Below are 13,551 nucleotides of genomic sequence, written 5' to 3' on the forward strand. Positions count from 1 at the left end.
GTTAATGCTGTTTCCACCAATACGCTTAGTGCCTGGAAGAATAAGTCCAGCAGATACTCGTGTCCGTATGTGCGTAGGAGGTGAAACAGGAAATATGCCGATACGACCATAATCACAGGCCAGATTAGCGAGATCATCAAACGGGTTGCCCAGAGAATCACATACCAGGTGACGACGAGGAGCAGCACATAGGCGATCAGTGTGCCCATATCCGTGGGCATGCCGACATTTTTGGACACGTACTCGCTCAGAACGATCAGGAAAGGTGAGTCGCGCCAATCGCCAGATTCTTCCCACTTATTGTCATGCATTTTATTTCTATATTTAAATTCTAAAACTTGACAAACTATGTTAAATCTTATTTTGAGGTGATTTCCCAACTTAAAACTTTGTCAAAGGCCGACAAAAGATCAGCTGTTCGATGTTGAGTCGATTGAAACTAGTGTCAAAATACCCTAAATTATCGTTTGGTAATCGAAAAATACCAAGTTGCTCTGCTCACCAATTTGTTATCGAGAGCTGCTATCGCGATTAGTGAACGCACGATATCGATATTATTCAAAATTGTGCTTTTATCCACTCGAATGCTTTATCAAACTTTTGTGGGGAACCTGTGTGCGTATGCATTGAACTTGCAGCCTTCTTCTCAGAATACAGTCAATGCTCCTAGCTTAAAATAGAACTGTATCTGATGCCAAGCTTTCCAATGGAAAACAATTTCCTTTTCCTTTGAGCTCACATTCATGGCCTGGTTAAGTTACAATTACGGTTCAATGTACTTCACCTGTAGCGCTTTTGTTCTAAGCGAAAAGAAACGAAACAAAATCACACAACAAAGCCACACTACCCCTACATTTTTTATCCAGACACCAGCAAACTTTTCGACGTTTAGGAAATTGGCTGCTTCAGCTGTTTCATGTGGTTACTAAACTAAATCACGCATTTTCATTCGTTGCAGACTTATAAAAAGACAACCAAATACTTGTTTGGGTTTTATTGTAAGGCATTAATGTTAATGCGTTATTAAGTTTAAGGCAATATCAAAAGGTCATTGCTCATGGAAATCGTTTAAGTTTTGACCATGTTATGGCACTGATATTTCGAATTGTTTCTCATAACTATCTAAAATCGTAGGTCATGCCAAACACATTCTTTACTGCCGCATTTTAGTTGTTTTTGTTTTTTACTGTTATTAGAGTATTACACAGTCGGCTATGTCCGGCTGAAATATTGTCCATTTATAGAATGTATATATACATTTTTTGTGGTATATATTTACGAATCGTTGATTTTGTTTTTAACTGTAACGGTAACTGACAGCTGATCAATCTGTTGAGAGGCGTGTTGTGGGCTCGTCAGTCCCTTATGTGACACTCAATGCTGTAAGTGCTTATGTATTAAATTCTGCAGTAAGAGTTGCGAAAGGGGCAAACATGATTGCAACAGGTTTGACATATGTGCTTAGATATTTATAAGTTTTGCTTTGTTATCTCGTATGATTTTTAAATATTCAGTGGCAGTTTACTTTGTTTTGGGACAACAAATGGTAGAAAATTCATGAAAAGTGTGTGTAGAATACAAAATGAAAGGAAGCGGAGATATGCAGGCAAAAGTCAAGGAAGCTACATACACACACACACACACATGCACACCCGAGCACAAAAGGAGATATTGTAACACTTTTACGAACGTTGCAACAAAAGCCAAATATATAATACCAGGCACAACAACTACAATAATAACAACAATAACACCAGCACTAACAAGAACAAGAACAAGAGCAGCTTGTCGTTGTTTCTGCTATGTTATACAAGCAAATAAAGGCGTGACACAGTTCTTGCATTCTGAGTCCCACACACACACACATATATATACATATATATATATATATATGAATGTAGTTGCAGTAACACATTGTAGTCTCTTATTTATAGTCCTGTTGCTTTTGCTCCTTCTGTCAAAGTCAGTCAACCAGTTCAGGCATTGCAACAAAGTGACATAAGTTGCCCTTTGTCAAACGGGCCTTCTGTGCTGTTTGCATGTGCGGCAAACAGCATAGGTAAAAACCTGCTGTGCCATGAAAGTGGCATACTACGAGTTGTAGATTGTTTTTGCCACCAAATGAAGTGCTTGATAAATGAATCCTTACCACAGTTGACAACTGAAGCATAAGCAGCACTACTCCAAGATCAATTTATTAAGTAATTCAAGAAAATAGTTTTTGTTCGCTTAAATTGCTACTGGAAAACGTATACTAAGAGCTTAATGGCAAATTGTATTTAATTTAATTGAATGGAAGCAATTTATGTTTATTATGATTTTCTCAGCTTTTCATTTATATACATATATTTATAGCATTTTATCAGTCAGAAACTTTCAAGCATTTTAAATTGCTGACCAAAGATTCTACTTCGTTTTTGTAGACGATTTCATGCATCTGTCAAATTCTGATATTTATTAGAACATTCCACTTGATGTGCTTTGTGGAATTTTGGAAACACTTATAGTTTTACTTTCAGCTTGCTTTCACTTGCTTTCCATTCGTATTTGTAGCAATAGCATTTATCGGGCGACCTTTCAACTTTATGCAGTTGATGTGTCTGTCAGATTGGCAAGCATTGCACATGTTTACCGTTACTTTAGATGGCAGCAGAAACTAACCGCACAAGCTCAAGACCAAACACCCGCCCAACCTGCCCCAGATCCTGCTTGTCAAGAAGCAGGAGCCATATGCCACACTTGTCCCATGCCAGTGCTGCAACCATACAGAGGTGAGCTATAAAGTGCAGTCGGCTCCCACTCAACGCTGACCTGACCTTTCAAGCTGTGTGTGAGGTGTGTGTGTGTTGAGTGTGTGTCGCCTTGCATGCTAAAAACCATTTGATATAGTCGTGTATATTGCCGCGACACTTGATAAAAGTAATGAGCATCGACCTGGCCAAAAAGAAAAGAAAATTAGCTGTTGCGCGAAAGTGCGGCGACCAGGGAGATAAACACAAAGAGAGGGGGAGGGGGTGGGGGTGGTGGTTAGAAAATGTGGGGCAGCTCATCAAATTGCTTGGGGATCTTCTGCTGTGAGCCAGGGGAATGTGTAAAAGCAACAGGTTTCCTGCGGTTTCTGTGGTGTGTACTTTAAGTTTTAAATGTATATATATATTTAAGTAAAAGAAACTTTCCAATTTAGACAGTATTCAGAATGCTCACGCTTCGGGGCCAATTATTAAAGTAACTAAAGGATAAACAAAGCAAAGTAAAAGAAAAAGGCAACAAAAAGCGGGCAACAAAAAAAAAGAAGCGAAGAATGAACTGTTGTCTGCTTTTAGGCCGCTTTTTAAATGTCAGCGTGTAAAAAAAACTTGGACGCCTTTTACGCATTTTTAAGTTTGCGCTGCTTGCGTATAAATGAAATTATTAACAAATAAATGAAAATGCGCAGTAAAATTGAATTATATATACATAAATACACACACACACACACACAGACACACGTATATATTTATTTTTTAATATTTTCATTCAATTTTGTAGGTTTTGCCCCGTGCAGCAAACATAAATATCAAAGGTGAGAGTGTGCATCAAGAAGCCAACGAGACACTGACTGCGTATGTGTGAGAGTAGTTTATTTTTTTTCTTTACGATTTTCTGTTGTTGTCTGGATTGGATCGGAAGTACCCGGAGCGGGTGCTGGATGATGATGTGAATGTTCAGGAGGGGGGGTAAGGGGACAGACTGGTGTGCTCCGCCTGTCGTGTCAATTCAATCAACTTGCTTTCTTGCCGATTCCCCACGAGCCTCTTATGGCTGTTGGCTGCCGCTGCTGTTGCTACTGCTGTTTGGCTACACAAATGAAAATTTATTGTATATGCTTTATGCATGCGTTGATACAATATAGGGACACAACGTATATAATAAATTTTCAATTTGCTGTACAAGACACTCGACAAACTGCGTAGTTTAAAAGTGAAAAGCATTAATAAAAATATCGTATATACATATTGTAATTTGCCAAATTGAAAAAGTTTAGCCCAACAAAAGCTGAATTTTATCTGCCCTTCGTTATGCTTTGGCAGCTTGGCTTGCTTGTTGTTTTTTTTTTTTTAATAAAACAATACATTGCTCATACGCATGAGTTTGCAACTTAATTAATGTTTTTGGTGCGCTTTGTGTGGGTTTTTTTTTTGTTGCCTTCTTGCTTAAAGAGCTTAATTCTTTTACTTGGGTCCTGCTCAAAAAAGTTGTGTCTGAATAAAAAATGTAAAGTTTTTGTGTTTAATGTTTTTTTTTTTTTGCCGCTCTGCAGTGCACAAAGGGAACCCTAACCTTTCTTTATATGTGTGTGTGTGTGTGTGTGGAGGCGTTTATAAAAGCATGGCATAGGTAGCTAATATCTTGGGTATTTACCTAGATGCCGCGACTGCTCTTTGCAGCTGCCTCAGCTGCTAATGTGTCTCTCCTTTCTCTGCTTCCACTCACACTTACTAGTCATTTACATATGCGACGCAGGTAAAACTGCAGCACAGCCAGAGTAGAACAGCGGAGCGGAGCGGAGCGGAGCGGAGCAAGGCAACGTAACAGTCAACAAGCATTTCAGCATGCTCCTGAGGTCGGTGTTGCATTAAAATTTATGCTTACAAAGCCGCTTAGTCAACAACTGTTGCAAAAGCTGCAGCTGTGTATGGGTGTGTGTATGTGTGTGGTGTGTATCGGAAGTTTTCCCACGCGTTGTCATTGTTATTACGGAGGGAATTTTACAGTCACAGCTGAAGGCAACATCTTAATACCCAATGAAAAAGTCTCACATAACAGATTTGATTTTCATTTCTCATTTTTTTCCTCTTCGGCTAATGGATTGTCATTATTTTACTCTGTACTCTGCTTGCATTTGCTGTCGCGATAGAAAAGAATGTGATGCCCGGTTCAATAAATAAATAAATTGATTTTGGGGCATAAGAAAGCAATTCGTTCAATAGATAGAAAAAATTACAGAAGACAATTACTTTTTAACTATTATTAGCTTGTCTCCACATGATGCCATTACTGATGATATAAAAATGTTGGATCGATAATGGATTTATTTGGCCAGACTTTGCACCTAATTTAGATTATGGATTTTTATATGGTACCTGTCTTTCTAACAACCATAACAAAATAGAATATTGTTGCGCTTGAAATTGAGCTATATGTCTTGTCGCCTGATGCATTTATCGATTGGTGATTTGATGTATTTTGCAAATGGGTCTTCAAGTGTTATGGTCGTCGCGGCTTTAAAGCTCAGCGCATGCATGGCATTATATTATATGATCTGATATATCTATACAGATGCTCGTATATATTTATGTCTATATATATATTTATATATGTGCTAGGCACATCTCAGAGCATGAGATGACGTCACCTGGGGCTGATGCTGGAGCTTGAGCTGGGGCTGGTCACGTAAAAGTAGCTCGTTAAAAATTGATGATGTGCATCAACGCGTGACGATATGGCATTCAGACTGAGAGCGGGACCGGCACACATGGCCCACATGGCCATGTTGCATGGGATTTTCGTTCTTAACCCATTTGATACTGGCCCACCTTTGTTTCACCTTGGTCCCCATGTTTGGGCTTCGAGCGTTTATCAACGTATTTGTTTTTAACATTTATGACATTTTAAAGCCGCATTAAAACTCATAAAAAAATCGGCAATAATAAAGGCACAAATGTGATATACAACTTTTGCTAAATGTCTGGCATACAACTGGAGGGCCACCTCCTTCACATGAAATGTATACATGTGTGTGTGTGTGTGTGTGTGTGTGTGCGCGCAGTTGACTTGTTAACCGGAGCACTGATATATAAATATGTAATGCATGTCAGTTTGGTTTTGTGCTTTGATTTAATAGCGGCTGCCGGCACCAGCGTTGTTGATTTATGGCTATGCCTTAACCACAGCCCACCTCTCGCATTGAAAACTTTGCCAAGCGCCCTGAGGCCAGCTTTAAAGCATGCGAGGGACAACTTATCAACAATCAGGGCTTGTGGAGTTGACGATACTCCGAGATCAAATCGATCTGCATTACCGTAAAAGTTGCTCAGGGACTTTTTATATTTAATCGAAATCGTACCTGTTTGTTACCGATTCTATTGCAATCTTTATTACATTTCGATAAATTATAACATTGATGTAATCGATAAGCGGCTGTTAAGTAGAATCTCAAACTGTTATCTTTAATCGCTTATGTAAAAGCACATATGTTTATAAATTGGTTTGTTTTTGCTTCCTTAACGATTTTATGTAACTCTTCAATACATATAGTTACATATATATGGAGTATATATACACATATTTATCAAACAGCCCCCGTTTGCTGCATGCATCAACCAAAAGAACGAAAGCAGCAAAGTCGGTTGCTTGGCATACGTAAATTTAATTAGAGCAGAGACGCGCTCAACGCCCCGAAAAGTGTTCAGCGAAATGAGTAAAATGTGAATTGCGAAATGTGAGAAATATGCGAAATGTGCTAGAGCCTGACATAAATGCATGCATATTACGCCTGGCTACGCACACAGATACTGGCGGGCGCAAAGATGTAGCATATTTTCAGCCGTTGCGCCCATAAAATCGCCCCTAAATTGAGTCATATAAAAGGTTATGTGCATTTCAAGCGAATGTGTTCCAGAAAACACTTGCCTATCAATTTTGATAGGTTTACTTTCGATCGATTTCTCCACCTTCAGTTAAACTTGGCATTGCTTAGCTGAATGAAAGTAGCAAGCGTTTTCTGGAACTTACTTTTTTTTATTAACAGTAAATCACTTTAAATCAGCAGCAATGCTGCAAAAACGCGTCTTACAAACCCACAAATACTTTTAATATTGCACTGCTCCATTTACATCATTTTTCAGGGCAGACAGCGTTTAAATAAGTTGAATATATTTTCTTAAACTTAATTTTAAATTCATTTAGCTATAAATGCTTCATTTCAAAGGAACATTTTTACATTTTGAACTTGTTGCAATGGAACAGAAATCTATTTGGAGAACTTCTTTAACTTATTATCTTTATCGCTTTTAGCTTTAAACTGTCGCTGGATAAAATACTTTGCTCATTTCACTAAAACTTAGCTATATTTAATGGTTACCTCGATGTTTGATATGATTCGCTGTTGGGTCTAAATGTCAATAAAATCTCTTAACAATTAGCATTACTTTGCAAACTACTTTGCCGACAGAAAAACTTGCGACAAGTTTATGCAGCGTCGGCTCTTGAGCTTGGACTGTATTGATTGCGGCCTTTTAGCTTTGTGCCACCCTTAAGTCCTTACTCACTAGCTAATTGGATTTTGGCAACTGTGTGATATTACGCATACGCCATGTGAGAGCCAAAGTAACTTATACTTGCCATGCTTGAGTTGACAACTCAACCTTTTTTGGGTCCAATAAGCAAAATGCTGAATATGTTCATTTGTTTTTTATGCTTACTGCTGCTGTGGCACTCAGAAACCGAACTCGGCGCATGTTATTTACCTAAAATATTACGCATACACCACAGTTGGCAATATGTATGATGTGCCAACACCAACTCAAAAAAAAAAAGAAAAAAAAAACAAAAAAAAAAAACAGAAGGAATAAACGCCCACGTGTGCTGAAATGCTTTTCAACCTAATGGAAAATTCAACGCGTTTACCTTTTTTGATATACGAGTGCGAGGCTAGCACTTGCTTTGACGGGCTCAAACGGTTTGAGCGTGTATGTGTGATGTGTTGTGTCGTGGCAAGTCAAGTCAAGTCGAGCAACGCTTAAGCTTTAAAGCAGCCACTTGCACACCCATCTACTTTTTCTCACACATGTGTGGCAAGCACGCGAGTCAGTCAGAAATTTTGACTATTTCCGCGTTGAAAACCAAGCTTGATACGTTTGTAAGCAGAAGCTTTTTGGATTTAATTTGAACTCTTTTCTGTTAATTTGAACTCTTTTCTTTAAACCTGAGTTAATATATTTGTTAATTTTTGCAGTAGTTTAATTTTGAAGTAATATATCTCAGCTGACAGATGTTCGGGGGCTATAAAATGTTTCCTTTGACGCAGTCAGTCAGACTTCGTATTAGCCTTTTGCTCAGGATTTGCCATATTTTCTGATTGAATACAAAAATTGCTTAATAAATACGCATATTAAGAGAGTATATATGTTAATTGGACATTCTCAGACATTGTATTGTAAGACTAAACTAATTTTGACTGCTTCACAGTCTGTATTTGAAAATTACGGCCTAATTAAGCATAGGGTATTTGAAAGCCATTACTTCTTTGTATATGAATTCAAATTAATTTTGGTCAAATGCAGCACGCAGCGCCTAATTTCTTGTTAATATTTTATCAAACGTTGTTAAATGAGAATTGTGACAGCCTTTGCCAGAAGCTTACAGAAAAAGGTTCATGTTTTTCCCGTGAAATTTAAAACGAAGATGGTGGCTAAATTTGCTACACATTTCTTGAAATGTAATCTACTTGAGTACATCCAAATTGCATGCGGTCGTCATAATTATATAACATTTAGCGACATTTCTTGGCATCATGATTTGAGACTGTAAGGGGGGTAAATCAAAACATGCTAAGAATTCAAAGCATACTTTTTGGCGCATGCAAAAGAGGATGGAAAATATAAAATGAAAAGAATTCGCATTGGAAACACGTTACATTTCTTACAATATGGCTGTACATTCATGAAAATCTTAATTTAAATTCGAGTCGAATTCAATGGAGAAAAGTAACAGAGTGTGAGACAAATGCAATTGCCTAAATTAATTATCTATCTTAAATGCTGTGCTCTGCATTAAAAGTAACTAAAGGCACACTAAGTTTAACAACAACAATAATAACAAAAAGCATCACCTGAATAAAAAACAAGTTAGAAAGTGTCGGGCTCTAAGGGACGACTACGCAATACTCTGTTGTCAGTGTAAAAACCATTTCCAAATCACAACAATAATTTTTGTGTGTATTATTTGAACATGAAATCGAGCCAACTTTAAATCTAATATTAATCAAGAGGTGAAAACATCACTAAAAAGTCTTGCTTGAAAAAATAAAATTTCATATTAATCACATATTAAGTAATTTTTGTATGATTCTTATATGAATTACATTAATAAACTCAGTGGTAATACAAACCTGATATACTCTTAAGCATAGAGTATAGCAGTAAGCCAAAGAAAAAAAAAGGAAATTAAAAAAAAAAATAACAAATACAAATAAGAAAGAAATAAGATGAAATAAGACGTTTTGAGTTCGTCAAAAATTCATGACAAGACGCACAAAGTGCTCAATTTTATGAAATGAAAACAGTAAGTGGCGGTTGTTGCCCTCGTTCGCCGCCATTCCCACACCAACCACAACAGATGCTCACTGCTGCTGCTTAGTTTATATTATTTTTTTTTATGGTTTAACATGAAATATGCAAAGGTGAACGTTTGACAAAATGATTTTCTAAACAGCGCGCTAAATTGTCAAATATTAACGTGATGGCAGGCAAAAAAGAGATGACATCAGAGTATTGAAAGTTGCAGACAGAAGATTTGGTCACATTTCTAGATACACCACAAAAGTTGCAGCTGAAGCTATTGCATCACACACACATTGAGATAAAAGAGAACGGGAAAAACGCTGACGCATGCGGTCGGTAGCAATGACATCACTTTACACGCACGATTTGTGGCAAATGCTGCCATAATTTGTGCCTCGATGCTGCGATGCGAGTGGGCGCAGGATGACCAATGCAAGATGGCGACGGCTTCCGCGCGCACAAACGGAAGCCAGCTACGTCGCTACTGTCTCTCTTTGCATATGTGTATGTGTGTGTGTGTGTGTGTGTGTGTGTGTCTGTGTCGCCATTGTCAACGTTCGTCTTTGCCATTTGGCCCACACACTTGCACATTCGCATACTCGCCCATTTGCCACGCTGCTATTTGGCTGGCGTCCAAAAAGCGCACACACACACGCACAACATTTTTGAGTACAGTCAGCAAAAAAGCTCATTCTCCAGTCATGCGACGCTGCAACGGCAGCAAAATGTAAAAATGTGTTGCATACCTTGCGGCTTGCAGGTGACAGCAATTAGCGTCTGACAGCTAACTCAATTTCTATCCGCATGACGGACACAGCCAATGATAGCAGGACCAGCAAACTTTTTACAAATCCATGCATTCCTCTTTCTCTCTTTCTCTCAGTGAACAAATTGTTCAAAATGCTTAAACATGGAAAAATGCCACGGGAAAGTAATCTATGTAATGTTCTGTCCTACAAAAATAGCTACAAACCGCTGTGAAGCAATTTTAGATGTTGTTTTATCATAGCAAAAGTTTTTGGTTGGGATTGTTTAAGGTCAATTCTTTTGCTTTTTAGCCACAGTAAACTATTTAATAGATAGTTAGTTCGTTTTCATAAATCTCGTCTCAACAACATATATTTAAAAACTTTATCTATAATAAATAATGATAATAATTATTTAGTTCTAATAATTATTTTGGTTTCAAGTCAATATAATTTATTATCCATATTTTTGTTGTGAGTAGCCATAATAAATAAAACAGTAAAACCATATACCAAAAATCTATAAATATATCCACAAAAATTAAGCTGCTTTTTATGACACATTTATGAACCAATCAGTAATTGAGTTTACTTGGATTGTATCCATAAGTACGTCTAACTCACAAGAAGAGCAAGAGTGAGAGACATCAGTTTACCATAATAATCTACATTTGCATTTTAGCATAAAATATTTCCAGGAACTGCCAATGAGAGCTCCACTTAGATTATTCGCGACTAAATTTGACCTGTTGTCAATGGAGCACTAAATGACGTTGTCTAATCGAATCGTAGCAGCACTTATAAGCTGACATCATGCGCTGAAGATGATATGCCAAGAGAGCTCCTCTTCCCATTTACCCTTGGTTCAATGCAAATGTGCGGCAGCAATAAAATTGCAAACTTGCCGCAATCGCCTCTCAATGGAACAATGAGCCAATGAGTTCAGAATGGGCAAACTGAGCCATTGCCGCCAGCATTTTTGGCGGCAAACGCCTACGCGACAATGACAACACACACACACACACAGACACGAACACATACATTCACACAAATAGTGGCTGTGGCAGACAACTGTCTATGTGCGTTTGCTTAGAGGTCTGAGTGTTGGTCATGGCACTCATTTCTGGCTTGTGGCTGCTTGAAAAATCATTCATTGAGAACGCCACGCACACAGTCAGACAAATTGCTTTGTGTATATCCACTATATTCAGTATATACATACATACATATATATATATATATATATATATCTAGTATATATCACTGTTTGTTAGTTTTCTAGTTGGCAGTCAAAGCTGATTGCACGCGTGGGCGTTTTGCGCTTTTGTGTCTGTGTTGTTTTTATATCCCAAATACATATTTGTACTTTCCAGCTATTTGTTGTAAACTACTACGACTCTATGAAGTCTATCTCTCTCTAGCAAGCTAAATGTGTGTATTTGTGTGTGTGTGTGTGTGTGTGCCATTAAGTTTCATTTTATGACAGCGAAGCGGGCAACAGTAGCAGAAACAGTTGACGCAGCGTCTCCACTTTCAAAAACTGGAAATTCCATGAGCCGCGTGGGCGTCCTGTCAAGGCAACGCGCTATTGCCACCAACCAACCTCCACTCTTCCTCCCTCCATCCCCTTTCTCCAACCAACGATGCGCCCCCGCAGGAGTTAAAAGGAAGACAGAGAGAGCTATTCTGTATGCCCGTCGCACGTCGCTGATTTTTCTTAATGGAATTTATGCGAGTGTGAAATTTATGTTGGCAAAAATCTTACTGAGCTAGCACAAAAAAAAAATACAAAAAAATACCAAAAAAAAAAGACAAACAAACAAAAAAACTATTTTTAGCCAGAGAAAAGATACTTATTAAAATGCGTTGCCTGCCTTGCCACACACGTGCTGCTGGCCAAGGCGAAAAGTATATGCCCCAGCTCAGATTGGCTCGCATTAATTGCGGTGCGTGGGAAAGTCGTTTAGTCAGGATGCCGCATCATTTCCCTCAACCATTGAGCCATAATTTGTATTGGTATTCTTTTATGGCGTAACGGTTGTTTACATGTTTATCACGCTGACATGTTTGTGTTGCCAGGAATTTCGTCATCGAATGATAATCAGACGTCATGAGCTCTTTGACATATATATGTATAGAAATATGTATATTTTTATGCACAAGCAAATAATTGTGAGTTAGTATAAAATGTATATCAAAAATTGTGTAAACATTTTAGAATTTGTGCTAGCTTTAAACTATTTTATAACTGTTATACCATCTAACTCCATTAACATCCGTGCGGATTCATTTTATTTGGTTGACTGTTGTCATTTTTGCACAATTTATTTTTACTATCCTCTTACATTTTATTATCCTTTTTTGATATCAATTGCCATGCTTGCTTTAGTTTATTTTTATAGCTTAAACCAGCTAAAATCTTTAAAATGATATCAAGCCGTTTATACTATGATTAAGAAGAACAGCCCAATTTTAACCAATAAAGTGAAGAGAATGGTTCATGTCCATTTATGTTGATGTCCGAACACTAAGTAGTTAATAAGTAAATTGCAATAATATGAAATTATTAATATGATATGCAAACAAATTGAACTATAAAATATCTTACGTTTTGTATAATATGTAAGCAGAAGCTTTTTGTATTTTTATTGCATGCATTCACTTATTTTTATGTGTTGCATCAACAATCTCAGCTGAGCTTTTTGCCTGTCCTGCATAACCTGCCTGGCAAGGACAAAGGCAAAAAGTGAGTGCTTACAAAATAGGTAGCTTGTAGGTAATAACCTGGCTAAGGCATAATAAGCTACCGCATTTTTGGCGCTGTTCGCAAAGTGGCAGCTGTCAGTAAAATGCCAGGTCAGAATGAAAGAAAAAGAAAATAACGAACTGCGGCTTTAAAGTGTTGGAGCTAACATAACGAGGAGTGCGATTTGGAGATGGATAGATGGATTCAGTGTGGATGGATGACACATATTTGGTAAAGACTCATGCAGTTAGCTGGCTACCTAGCCACGAATTTGCCTGTCAATAAAAGCCATAAAATGCGCGACCCTTTGCCACAAAATGTTGCATAAAATGTCAGTGTGACAGCGGGCGGTGCACTTTCTGCAAATGGGGCGGGCGTGGCCACAGCGGGGTGGAATACGGGCGGTTTTCAAGCCATTATAAAAGCCCATCTTGCAATTGTGTGTGTGCGTGTCTGTGTGGTACAATTCACAATAGTTAGATATGCGCTTTTATTGTCATCATAATTTATGGTTTAGTGCGCCCGGCTCATTGTGGCGTGGGCGTGGCGGCTTCTGCTGCTCCTACCGCCCACATATGGTTCCCACACGTACACTCACACACACATTTGTGTGTCATGTGGGTCGCGAGCGGATAAATTGCTTTTCAATCAATTGAATTTGCAGTTACTGCACTCAAAAGTCTCCCCACAAAAGGTCGCGCCTTATGGCCCCCAAAGAAACATTACACACACACAC

Source organism: Drosophila grimshawi, unplaced genomic scaffold (assembly GCF_018153295.1).
Source record: "Drosophila grimshawi isolate 15287-2541.00 unplaced genomic scaffold, ASM1815329v1 contig_1367, whole genome shotgun sequence".
Taxonomy (NCBI): domain Eukaryota; kingdom Metazoa; phylum Arthropoda; class Insecta; order Diptera; family Drosophilidae; genus Drosophila; species Drosophila grimshawi.